The sequence below is a fragment of the Anopheles merus genome, chromosome 3R, assembly GCF_017562075.2.
Source record: "Anopheles merus strain MAF chromosome 3R, AmerM5.1, whole genome shotgun sequence".
Lineage (NCBI taxonomy): Eukaryota > Metazoa > Arthropoda > Insecta > Diptera > Culicidae > Anopheles > Anopheles merus.
In genome coordinates this window covers 26,266,951-26,279,970 of record NC_054084.1, presented here as the reverse complement: position 1 = coordinate 26,279,970, position 13,020 = coordinate 26,266,951, and the positions used below count along the sequence as shown (strand labels likewise).

General features: G+C 49.7%; 1 protein-coding gene across 1 annotated transcript in view; it reads right to left on the bottom strand.

Moving 5' to 3' along the window:
- The window catches only part of LOC121597825 (protein expanded), a 48,100-nt gene extending 37,156 nt beyond the window's left edge, over window positions 1-10,944 (bottom strand). The window contains exon 1 of the mRNA XM_041923988.1: window positions 8,946-10,944. The gene's annotated coding sequence lies outside the window, so the exon portion shown is untranslated. The remainder of the gene's footprint in view (window positions 1-8,945) is intronic.
- Window positions 10,945-13,020: the final 2,076 nt, after the last annotated feature.

Below are 13,020 nucleotides of genomic sequence, written 5' to 3'. Positions count from 1 at the left end.
GGCTACGCGATGCGACGAGCGTTAATGAAAGATACTATCGAACGCTGAAGTAGCCGGTTGTAACGTTCCGAACCACGAAGGTGAGATTGTCTCTATAACATTTAGCCTCTTCGGCGTAACCTCGTGGCATTAAACTTCCTGGGGCGACTAATCGCAACCACGGGATAAGAGGCAGCCCCGTGTAACTGAGGCATACATCTGTGTCGCTGTGCCTTTCCGCCTCTCTCGCTCTCTCATACTCCCAATGTGGTGGCCGGGTTTTGTCGATTGACTCGGGCGCTGGCTCCTCGAGAGCTGGCGGCCACATTCCACAGCCACAGCGACGGACGGTGTCCTCCGCTCGCTCGCGCACACCATCATTAGCCCACCGGTCGGTTCGATGTCTCGAGGGCTTCGAGTGCCGTTTCACCTGTCGCCAGCTGCAAAAGGCGTGCGCTCGGTCGCGAACGATCGAAACGGGCCTGTTTGCGCGAGCGAGAGATCGCGAAAGATCAACCCATCTCCCCGCACCGCTGCCGTCTTATCATACGTTGCCCCACGTGAAGGTGTTTGCGGAAGGTGGACCATGGGAGGAGAGGAATCATTTATTATTCGTGCACTGCTGCTGACACACACACACACGCACACACGCACGAACGCGCGTTCCGTAAATGCGCCATCTGTCGCGAGCTAATTTATCGTTGGCGCCATGATTTGGAAAAAAATGAGACCAACATTAATGGTCGATCGAGTGAAGGGGTGTGTGAGCGCGCGCGCGCGCGCCCTCGTGTGTGTGTGTGACTTTGGAACGCGAAATAAAGGGGTGGAAAAAACGGCGCATAAGCTGAAGCGATAAGAGCGATCCAGCTAACGAAGGCGCCGATTTTGGAGAGGTGCAACCCCCTTCGGTGTGTTTTTTACTCTCTCTCTCTGCCGAATCACCCTACTTCCACAACACCCACTCAAGTCCCGCCGCCGAGCCATCGTCGAGAGGGCGCGACGACACTTGTGTATTTTAATTAAAATTTTTAATGCCGATAAAGCCTCCACAATAGGATTTTCTGGCGACAGCCTAGCCGGCGAGAGGGTATCTGCTCGATCTGCTCGGCACGAAAACCGGGTCGGTGTCCCAGCTTACTGGGCGGTTCGCATCATTATCCGGAGCTTCAAACATGTTTCGGCTTACTGATGCGTGGTTTCGTGAAGATGTGTGTTTTCATTTCGTTCAATAAACAAACAGCGCAATAAAATTCGGCTGGCAGGCTTTTGGGCAAAACCAAACAGCCTGCTTACCGTTCGATACCAACGAACAAATGGATGGTTCAACAAAATTTCGTTTCACGTAAAATGGAAACGAGCTTTCGGGTGCGCTGTTAGGACAAACCCGGTTCGCGGGCGCAATTTTAATTGGGGAACGGGGAAATTCTTAATTCACTTTTGCGTTTTATGAAATGTCTCCGCTCATCGCAACAAACTGATCGCACCAAGATTCAGTGTTCCGTTTTGAATGAATCGTATTCGTTATCATCTTTCCGAAACAGGACCAACGGAATGGAATTGAATTTTAGCCACAAAGCATACCCCGGCGAACCGCAATAGATGCCCTTTTTATGACCTTTCGGTGGTAATAAAATAAAGCCAAAAAGCTAAACCAGCTTCCATCCGTTCGCTTGCTTTCCGATCGTGGTGATGATCGATTCAGCAGGAGGAAAGGAAGGAAGGGAGCAAAGAAATAGAATTAATTAAAATTTTATCATTAAAATATTTGCCTGCAGCTGGGCCGGTGCGAGCCCGGACGGTTAATTAAAATCGTTCGAGGCAAGCTCCGAAGATCAAAACGCGAGCTCGATCGATCTTGCCCCATGCTCTCGGACCATGAAGAAAAAAAAAGAGCAACGCGTACAAGTGGCGACACAGTCTCGTTTTTAGCCCCGTGGGAAAAAAACACATCGATGATCGCCATCCGGTGGTGTGGCGTACACCCGAGGTTGTCTTGTCAACGCGGTACCGCTCAGAGCTCAGTGCGGACATGCGGACATGCTGCTTTTGCGCGTCTTCTAGGTGCTTATCGCGCCATTGCTTTCCCGCCGTATGCTAATATCCCGTGTGTCCCGTACCGATGGGAGTGTAGCAGCATAGACACCATCACGCATGCAGAACTGTCTTTCGCTTCACGCAACATCTCACCCGACGGACATAGGGCAGCGTGTTGTTTTGTGCGACAACTTCAAAATGATTAGCATGGTGCGCAAACAGGAAGTCGTTTCGACACATGTTTTTTTTGTGTCTATAGGCTTGACGATCGTTCACTTCCTTCCTCTGCACGTGCGCCGGTTAAAAGTGGGTTGGTGTACTCGGTCACCGCACCGCCATGGGTGGAATTTTAAGGATGGACTAAATCAACCCCACTCGCACTAACCTAAACAACAGCCCCGCGGAAGGTGTGGTGTGGAGAGTGTTCAAACAGAGCAAAAAAAAAAAAAAGGTCGGTCTCTGGGTGCGAGTGCGTTCCATCACCACACCTCGATTGGATTTGTGCGCTTTGGCAAACAGCGATGATTAGCCGTGCAGGATGTGTTGCGAAATTGGTGCCACCCACCCGGCCGGCCGACGTGCCGCATCGAACGTGTTTTTCTTTGCCCGACCGGCCCGACACCGAAACAATGAAGCGCGTGATGGAATTTCCCCGTTTGGACATTCATCGCAGGCAAGGTGACGCGCGCTGGTCGAGGGGCCCCGGAACATGATCATATTTTTAATTGATCAAATATGGCGCGAGGGTAAAACCCAGCAGCCAGAAGGACGAACGCAAGCAGGTTTTGGGCCGAGCGCACCAACCAAAGGTATAGGGAGAAGGTTTGAAACGATTATCGCTCGCAAAGAATGCTAAGATGCCCGCGAAAGCACTGATTCATCAAGAAGAGGGGAATTTTGAAGGCGAAACAAACGATTTGACGTACTGAGATCTCCCCAAAAACAAAGCATCAGACGACGAACCGGACCGAACCGAGCAAGAGGGAAACAAAAAAAAACATATAATGAACGGGTGAAAGATAACGAAGCACCGTCGTTCAAACGTTGGCTCAAAGTTCCACACCCTGTCAGGGCTTGCGGTTGCGGCGAATCCTTCAGGCCATCCACAGGAAGCCACAGGTTCGTTTTATTGCGTTCCTCCCTCCGAGCAACATTCGGATTGCAAGCAGCGTTTTTCTACCGTTCGACTAAGTCGTGTAGCGCTTTTTTTTTATTCATCTGCTGTTAGTTGGTTCTCTTCTGGCTACTGCTGTTCAACTGCTCAACTGCTTTTTTTTTTTGTTCTGGGAAGCCTGCTGCGGTCACTGTCACTGCTGCTGGGCATGAACAGATGATGAAAAAAAATGAAGCTTTGGTGGTTCATTATTCATTTCGCTTCCACCGTCGATTCTGGTTACCGGACTTCTGGTTAATTTTAGGGGTCCTTGCGATCGGTGCTTCGGGTGTTATCATTCAGAAGGAGAAAACAAAAATGCACACCCCAAAAAACGCAATAATCCCCCCAGGGAAAGACGGCCCGAGCGATCTGAGTAAGGTGGGAAATGTAGAACGAGCAGCAGCACGAGAAACAACCGAGAAAAGGTAAGGGGTAAATTTTATTAATTTCACCACCACCACCAACACCACGAGCACCACCGGAATGCGAACAAGTTGCGTGTTGTGCATCGGGACACGTTGGTCAAACCAGACAGGCAAGCAGGAGAAGCGTGGAAGAGTAGAAAATGGGAGGTTTTGAAAAATATTCTGACAGTTTCCGGGCTGACGACTGCTGCTTGGATTCTTTTCCATTCATTTTTCGTGTCTCTGGAGTACATGCTGCTTAGAACGATCGTTTCGTGTTTGTGTTTTCTTCTCTTTATTTATTATTGTTTGTGTCGTGTGCATTAGAGAAGAGGTTTTTTTTTTTTGCTTTAAAACCAAGCCTACAAGGAGAAGCGTTTTATTTCCCCTTCGGGCGACACCAAACCCCCAGCACAGGGCAACTTCCAGAAGCCATCAAACGTACGTGAAACTTATCCAGCGCAGCCAGCCAGGGTAAAACAGGGACCAAAGCCTCGCTCCAGGGGCAGGTTAGGTAGCTCGGAAGGAATGCGGCCTCCGTGACCGTCTCCGTCTAATGACGATTTAAATGGTGGTAATTTTCGAATCGGAATGAATTAGTGTCAAACAATTATCGGAACCGCACGCTCATTAATCGAGCGCATCACGTTTTCGGACGTCCCAAAAAGCTTCTGAGAAAACGCAGCGACAGCTTCCCAGGAAAACACGGGAACGGAGGCTTTTGGGAAGTGAAACGATCTTCTCCCCTTCCCATCTCAAGCTATATCACGATAGCATGGCGAATGATTGATAGCCACAATTATTGGCGAGGGGCTTCCTAGACTGTTCTAGTGCTTCCTGGAGAGGGTTGCGTACCCTTTTGCTGTCACTTCAGGCGAACTGATCGTGCGATGCCACCGAGCAAGCGTACTGCAATAAAGCGTCACCAGCGGCAGGGTTAAGAATGTATCGTAAATTCCACCGATAACACTGTGCCACTCACGGGATGGCGTTTTTTTTACAATTTCCTGATTGCGCCAATCATCGGAACTCGGGTGACGAAATGGTTGCAATTGCGCTGGCTTGCGACCTCGAGAGACAGGCAGTAGCCGGCAACCGGCATAGTCATCGCGTAGCTCAACACGCTGTTTCGCCCCTCTTAAAGTCTTATCGTAGAAAAACACCTACTTTGGAATCGAGAAGTATGTGAAAGAGCACAACAAAGTGATTGTGAGCAAGAAGATCGCTGCGTATTTGATGGCATGAAATCCATTTATAGTCCTAATCACGAACACACAGACACATACACACACACAGAAATACTCATAAAAAGGGTAAATAAATAAACAATTTAATCAGCAACCGCACGGAATGTTGCAAAAAAGAAACAAATAAACTAGGCTGTAAAGATTGCTGCCACCTTTCGATTTGCAGTTTGACGTCACAGCGCTGCTCAACCCCAGAAACGGTGTCACACGGGAGGAGGGGAATTTTTTGAGCGCCACACCAAAGCGCCCATAGTTGAACGCTTTCTTTTCGATTCGATTCGAGTTTGGTTGCTGTTGTTGTTGCATTGGCTGGTCATTTTCTATCGTTTGTCCATACAAGCTAGCGGCTAGTTTGCGGCGTACTTAGCTTCGTGCCGCGCGGTGTGGCAACAACGAAAATTCGCCACAATTTCTGTGTTCGAGTTTATGCTAATGCATCAACCCTTTGGCAGTACCCTGCTTTTTCCCTTTGCACCCTGGGGCGGCTTGGAGGTGTTTTGTGTGCAACTGCAGCAACACTGCAGCGCACGAGGTTGGATTACGAAACCATCGGCAACGGCGGCGACGAGTGCCTGCACGTTCACAAGCACCGTCGACTGGCCGACCCAGTAGGTAAGGGAGAGGTCACGGAGCACGGACCCGGGGTGGACATTTTACGATGGCTGCATGGCAATAGTTGCTGCTGCTGGTGGTAGCGCTGCTACTGCAATGAGCAGCCCGGGAAACGAATTGTGATAGAAATGGCATCGTAAAGATGGGATTAGTTTAACGCTGACCAGTTGCATAAGGCACTGGATCAGGCTTGTTGATGACTTTGTTGTGACACCTTCAGGCCCGGTATAGGATGGAAATGAGGCTTTTTGAGGTGTCCACCGAAGGAACGAGATCGCGGCTCTTTTGGGTACGTACGCTTAAATGTCATGCAAACAGTCATCCACAGCTGCAGAGTACGATCCGCACTCTCGCGCACCGGTTCGAGCCCGCTTGGCAAAGCGAAAGGGAGCGAAACGACTGGCAATAGCAGCAGCAGCGAATCGAACGAATTATGTGACATTGGAATTCCTCCATACCAAGCATACCAGGGGAGTCGCGCACAAGACGCAAAACGAGCGTGCGAGCGTGCGAGCGAGCGAGAGCAGCCAGCGCATGGGCTCACGCTTTCGCTACCGGCAAGCGATAGGCAGCATCCAGCAGCATACCAACACAGCCGGGGCGTTCCTCGATCGCTCGCAAACGACCGAGCGCATGATGCTGGAACATGGAGTGGAGCTCGAGCATAGTTTTGCAGTGAAGCCGCACAGAGAGACACGCTGGCAGGGATAGGGAAAGGCACGAATGCGCTGCAAACGCGGAATCGAATTTACCGCGCATGAAACCTTCCGCCCTTCTCCGGGTGGACCATGTGCCCGCTCACACCCGAATCACCTGACCGGTTTTTTTTTTGCTGCTGCCTTTCGTCTCCACCAAAACCCTCCCCGCCAACCCGCCAACAAGAAAAACAAAAAAAAACGCTTCCATTGTGGTCGCACATAAGGTTTGGGGTGGTGTGGTTATGCTGCGATCAAAACCACCAACTCACCCACAGATTCTCCTTCTCCTCCTGGCCAAACCGCGTACTACGGAACGGAATGAAGCGAACGAACCAGTCCGGCTGGTTTTTTGTGTTGTGTGTGTCTTGCTTTCCATCGCTTCGAAATTGGATGGCGAGAGAGCGCGCGACTGGCGAGAGATATCCAGTTTTGCTTCCCTGGACCAACACAACCGAACGGTCTTGTTTGGCTGCTAACACTGCCACTGGATTGGGTGATTTTCCTTTTCTAGATAATTTTTCCTCTCGATCAACCATGCTTGCCTGTCTGGTCGGTGGTGCTGCTGTCGAAACTACAGCCACGGCGTTGTGGTGGCTTGTTTTGCGTGCCACTGCACGTTTGGCGAGGCGTTGTATGGCTACCTCGTGGACATTCGAAGCAACGCAAGCCAGCGGTCAGTGGGATGTTATGGCTAGCGCGTGCGTTTCATTTGCATCGCTTGTAGTCAAGTTTACAGTTTCGTTATGATGAAATGAATATCTGAATGTCTGAATTAGATTTCTCTTCCAAAATGCCGCATCTTCGGTTTGGAGTTTCGTCCATCGTGTCCAATAACTCCAGTTAAAGCGGATTTTTGATACGCCCAAAATTATGACCAAGAATTGCAAGGTACTGTTTCCCCCTGCTTAGAGAGGCACACCCGGCAAGCTATGAGGTCATAGGAACATATGAGCTGTAAACCGGCATACCGTACGTGTGAATGCTTCGAGCGTGAATCACATTCTCCACCAAACCGGAACCGCGGCCCCGGTTCTAGTTCCCGAAGTAGTCGACTTACGTAAGCCTGTATGAAACTGTATACACTCAACCGAGTTCTTGAGTGTGCTTGCAGTAGGCCCATTCTTTTCGTAGAACGGAACCAGGTGATTCTTCGCGTAGAGAGCGAAATTTAAAACCGAAAAAAAAACAGACTAGCGAATTGTTGCCGATTGTAGCAGAAAACATAATTAGATGGATGGAGTGGAAGCCAATAATTTCGGGGGGAGCATCACACCCCCAGACAGCGTGCTGTGAGCAAATTGCACCATTCGAATTGTTCCGTTGATTCGATAATAAGCTGACCGATTAAGCGGATCACTGAAGACTGAAGCTGGCCGTGGTATAGGCGAACGCGGCCGTAGCAGTAGTGCTGTTCATTTCTATTTCGAACCTTTTTCGCATGACGCACCGCAACGCTCACGCCTAGCGCTAGACCTTCTGGCTCTGGCTCAATGGCCAGACGGGCTGGACCGGTGGATATATGGGATGAGCAAATATGCTAATTGCACCGAGTCCTCCGGCAGACAGAGGCGGTTGAGGTTGAGCACCGAGGTTACGCTTCCCTGTTTGGCTTCCCAACAAACTCCCACCACGGTGGTCGATGAGTACGCTGCAGACATTGTGGAAACTTTACACTCGTTATTGGCCAACAGTTTTGCCTGTGTGCAGCTGTGGGGATAGTGATTCACTTGCGATTTCTAGACAGTTCGTGATAGCGGAAACCAGTGCTGGCAGTATGTGGCTCCGAGGTCTCAACGGAGGTCAAGCCGAGCCGGACTGGTCGGGAGAGCCTGTTTATTGAGTTTTGAATAATAAAATTAACGATTTTATCACTGTTACGTGGAATGACGTAGATGTTAATGGCGATTTCGTAACGTAACGACCTGCTGCAAGCAAATGCTCGCTGTGTCTATCGTTTGATCCAGCGCATCATCCGCCCGACCAATTGCCTTTATTTTGCTCTATCAGTAGACTCGTGGAGCTATTTCCTATGGTTATGGTTAGCATGAATTGAGTTGGACACGATCACACACCCAAACACACACAAACACAGTCATCAGCGTCGGCCGGCTGTCAGAGTCGTGTGTGCTGAGTCAGCCGCAAAAAATGTCAAAAATGTGGCTCTGTTTCGATTCGCTGCACACTAAATGCACACACACAGACGCGAGCGAGCGTGCGCTCGCGCCCATCACTACTGTGACGCGCTGTTCGAACGCTGACTACGAACGGCTGTAACGTCATCGCCGTGTTTCGGCATTGTTTCAACAAAAAACCAACCCCCATGTGTGTACGTGTAAGAGGGCAGCAGCGTGGCGAGCATGCATGGGCCGTGAATCACACCCGAAACCGATGCGCCGAGTGGTTGTGCTGTTCGCTCGCTTGCTTGCCTTTTGTTTCTGGTTGCGGCATTGCGCCCTCTCCCCGCGGTTGGGTTTGCCTTTTTCGAACGACTCTCGGCTTGTGGAATGTGGTTCTTTTTTTACCGGTTTTCTTATTTTGGGTATGGTGAGGCTATTTTCCTCCGCGTTTGATATCACTTTCGGGGTCGAATAGCAACAACAACAACAGCAGCAGCAGAAAAAAGGCATGAATGTTAAAGGTTTTGCTCGTGATGTAGATTTCTCCCGTGCCATGTTACGAGAGCCATTTTGGGGGGAGGGCTATGTTTAGTTGGTGATATCGGTTTTATGGCTACGAATCTACCCTCCCCCCTCATATCATAGTGGATGTCGAAAGCGGTTTGTCGAGGTTGTTAAAAGACGTTTCAGCTACTCACCATTGATGCTGGATAAAGATGACACACGTAAAGAAACCAATCCAATAGGAGATGTGTCGGCCGATTCTCGGAGAGCTCGGTTTGAAGGATGCTATGTCTGTATTCTGGTTTGTTGCGACTTGCAGAAGGTAGCAAAAAAAACCAAAAACCTTTCTCTTTCTCGCTCTCTCTCTCTCTATCTTTCTGCAAAGCAGATGCCGGTTTAGTTTGAGGTTTGGATAAAACTTGTTGAATCAAGACGAGCACTATGTAGATTTATGGACGACACCGCTTTCGAATATTTCGATTATCTGCTCGCCCCCCCAAATGGATTCACTTGCTATGCAACCCAGGATATCCGATTTCGGTTATGACACTGGACCGTATTCGGCACACTTTTTGCACTGTTGAACCTCCTCGCACACAGACCCCGGCAAACGCAAATATACACACTGAACCCCACCAACACGTTTTATTCGATCGCACAACACGATCACGGATCGGATCGGAAGTTAGGACAAAAGCACAACAAAACTTGAATTTAAGAAACGATTTGATGGGTTGGTTTGTTTGAACTTTTCACTGCCCTGGTTGATTAACGTGGACGGTGGTATTTTTCTGTTTTCCTACCACAAAAACCATACACATAGTACACACTGTTACACTCTAAAACACACTGTTTCTCACGATCGTTTTACCGTTGGTTGGTGTTGTTTTTTCGAAGCGATGTTTTCGACTTGCACTCCTTGCATAGAGGACGGCACAGCACACCCGGTCTCGGCCGGACCAGATGGGAACCGGGACTCCGTTGGGCAGCGAATGGAATTCTTCCCGACTTTACCCTCACACAAACACACATACACCACAGCCGATCGATCCTGCCGATGAAACGGGGGCACTTGCTGCAACTGCAGGCAGTTGTTGTCGGTTTTTTTTCTTCTTTTTCTGCCCTTCGCTGTTCAAGCGAAGATGCAACACAGGCAGCCGAGGGTTTTGGAAGGAAAAACAAAACAAAAAAAAAATCAGAGAACCCCTCTGACACGACGCGTACATGCACTATTCAACACCCACGGCGTACACGCGTCTGCAAAGCGTCAGGAATGTTAGGAACAGAAATGAAGGCACAGCACAGCATGTGGCAAGCCTGCTCGGCCGTAGCGATGCCCTTTTGCTATTATGTGTATCTGTTATGGGCCGTTCCTTTCGCACAGCCTTTGCTCACTTGAGGTGTTTGGTTGATGGTTTTTGTTTGCCTGTATGCTTTACTCGAATGCAATACACAGCTCGAGAAATGCGTGTAAAATCACTTGTGGAACTTATATTGTACAAAGATCGCTTCGTTTGATTGCTTTCGCTTAGGCGTTTCCTGGTCACGGCACCAAACCGTCACTACACTCAGCCAGCCACTTTTAAGCCACTCTGCCGGGAGGGATTATTTAGCGAAAATTGAATTGCGAATAGCTAAACGCTTCAGAAAACAACGCGACAACGCGTTCGAGTAAACGTGCTCGATCGATTGTTCACTGTCGGTAATATTATTTCTACTGCTGCTGCTGCTACTGCTGCTGCTGCTGATGCTACTGCCGCGGCTCAATTTTTGGTCTCACTTGTACGTGTTTCTAGCAATGGTAGCGTGTCTCACTTGCTCGCACTTCTTGAACGTATACACACACACACTCACACCCACACACAGGCACTCCAAGGGGGCGCAAAAAAGGGGTAAGCACGCAGCGAACGGTCTCTCGGTTTGAGCTCACGCAGCGGAAAACCTTTGCGGTCGAGTTTCTCCAGCAGATTGAAAGTGTTCGCGCTGGAAATATTTTCGTTAGGGTCCGAACAGCTAACGACGACGACGACGACGACGGCTGCCACCATTCCTTTATCTCCCTACCTGCACCCGCTGCCCCTTCCACAAGCCATCTTGTTGCGTGTCCGTCGCCATTGCGCTGGAATGCGCCCGCACACACACACTCACACACCAACGATGGCTGCCATGGGGTATCGTTGGCATTGGTGTAGCGTCGGGCAGCGTGCGGCAGGCAGCTGCACGCGGGGTAGAAGCCTTGTATAGTTGTGAGGTATTACAGTGCGTAGCGCGCTTTATTCTACAGTCGATGTGGTTTAGTGTGGTTGTTGAAAAATTATTTAATTAAAGTTTTGTTCTGTTTTGTTGAAAAGTGGATGTTATAGAAAAACTTTTTGAAACATTATAATTATTAAGTATTCATCGCGCATTCCTCTCCATTGCGTGGTGCTACATTTCCGTGCGTAATTGTCGCTCGGTTTGCTTTGGTACGCACGTTTTGGAATCCGCTGCCGTGCTGTTGATGATCGCGTGGTTTCCGAGACTGGTTTCTCGTGCGCTGGTGTGCGTGCCAACCGCTGAAAAATGTATGCTGAATCTTACAGCAATAAACACACAGCGGTGTAGCAGCTTCTCCGTTTGCCGCACGGTCGTTGGGCCGGCTTCTCTTTCCTTCCTTTTATGCTGCACACCGCCCTGCCCTGCCTGGAATGTTGGCCTGCCGCAACCGCGCTGCTCGCTACACCGCCTGCACCATATTCCATCGATCAGTTCTCCGCTTGCCCGGTAGGGGTTTCCATCTCTCTTTCTCTCTTTTTATCTCTCTCTTTCTCTGGCTCTCTTTCATTCTCTCTCTCTCACTCTTTCTCTCTCGCTATATCTCTCTCTGCTTCTCGCTCGATCTATCGCTCGTGTTTCTCGCTCGCTCTTACCGGTCGCATCTCCCATCAACCACCCATTCCATCGGGTCCATTCCACCTCCCGCACGCCGTGTGTTTCTCTTCACCCTTATCTCTAGCACGTTCGCCTTGCAGCCTCCTTCTGCCCAGGTCGGGCGCTGTTCCACAAGCATCTAACTATTTTCTGTCTATTTTCTTTTGCCAGCTTCGCTTTTCTTTCACCTTCGGCAGCGCGCGCGGACGCGCGACATGATCTTCGGAGCGATCGTGGACCGGGGCTCGCGTTTTACCTGCAACCACGGTTACCGGTCCGGCCCGTCCGTGTATTGGTGGGATGCTTGGCATGCAACCTCAGCGGTTTGAACTTCGCTGCAGGCCTGCTCTTCCTGCCCTCTTCACACGCCTGACCGTCCCATGGCCATCAGTCAGAGTGTCTCTCTCGCTCGCTCACTCCCTGCGTGGCTCTTGCTGGGTCTTTCTTACCGCGTGACCCCACCGTAAAGTCGCGGAAGGCATCTTGATGATGGGTGGCAAGAGAGCGGCGGGGCAGGGGTTTTGTGGACTTCGATTTGATCGAATGCTCCCGCCCGCGGCCTCCCTTCTCTGTTCGCTTCGTTTTAGATAGCAAAAGCTTCTCGTAACATTTTTTCAACCAACCCGCCCATGTGCGGGCCATGTTTTGCGGTGGCTATGCGAAGCCTCCAAATCCTGCGCCCGTACACACAGAGCCATTTCGGGCTGATTTGGAACGTTCGACGTAGCCATTTAAAGGGCCCCGCTGGTTTAGATTGCCCGTGGAAGGGTGGCAGTGGCTGGGGCATGGAATGAATGAGCGAATAAAAAAAAAATCACACAGTCACAAATCGGCCAGGCGAAATGTAAAGCTGTGGCTGCAAGAGGAAAAAAAATACAACAGCTCAGACTATGGAGGGAAATTGCACTCTTGGGTTCCGTCCTGTGGAGCAAAAGCATCGCTACAGTTGCCGTTGGGTGGGATGCGGTTTAGAAAGGCCATCGACAGCATTCCGCCAGTGGTTTCAGTACATTTCGTGGCGATGTTTAGATTTTTTAAGGCTTTCTGGCAGTAGAACATTTCGAACAAAAATTTCGAGCTTTGTTCCAAAGTGATCAACAATTGGGGATTTATAAGAAATGCCTTTTAAACGAAAATGTGTGCTGTGTGGAGACGCCAGGTAAAATTGGTAGTTCGGAATGTTATTTCGAAATTCTCCTATTTACAAACACATGTCTGCTACATAATTAACGCATTTTTTTCCGTGATAAATTGTTTAAGAATACGTGCTTAGAAAACCTATTACGCTTACGTTATATTTAATGTACCCGAAATAGACTGTACGATGAACTCTAGGAATACAAAAACCCCAACAAACAA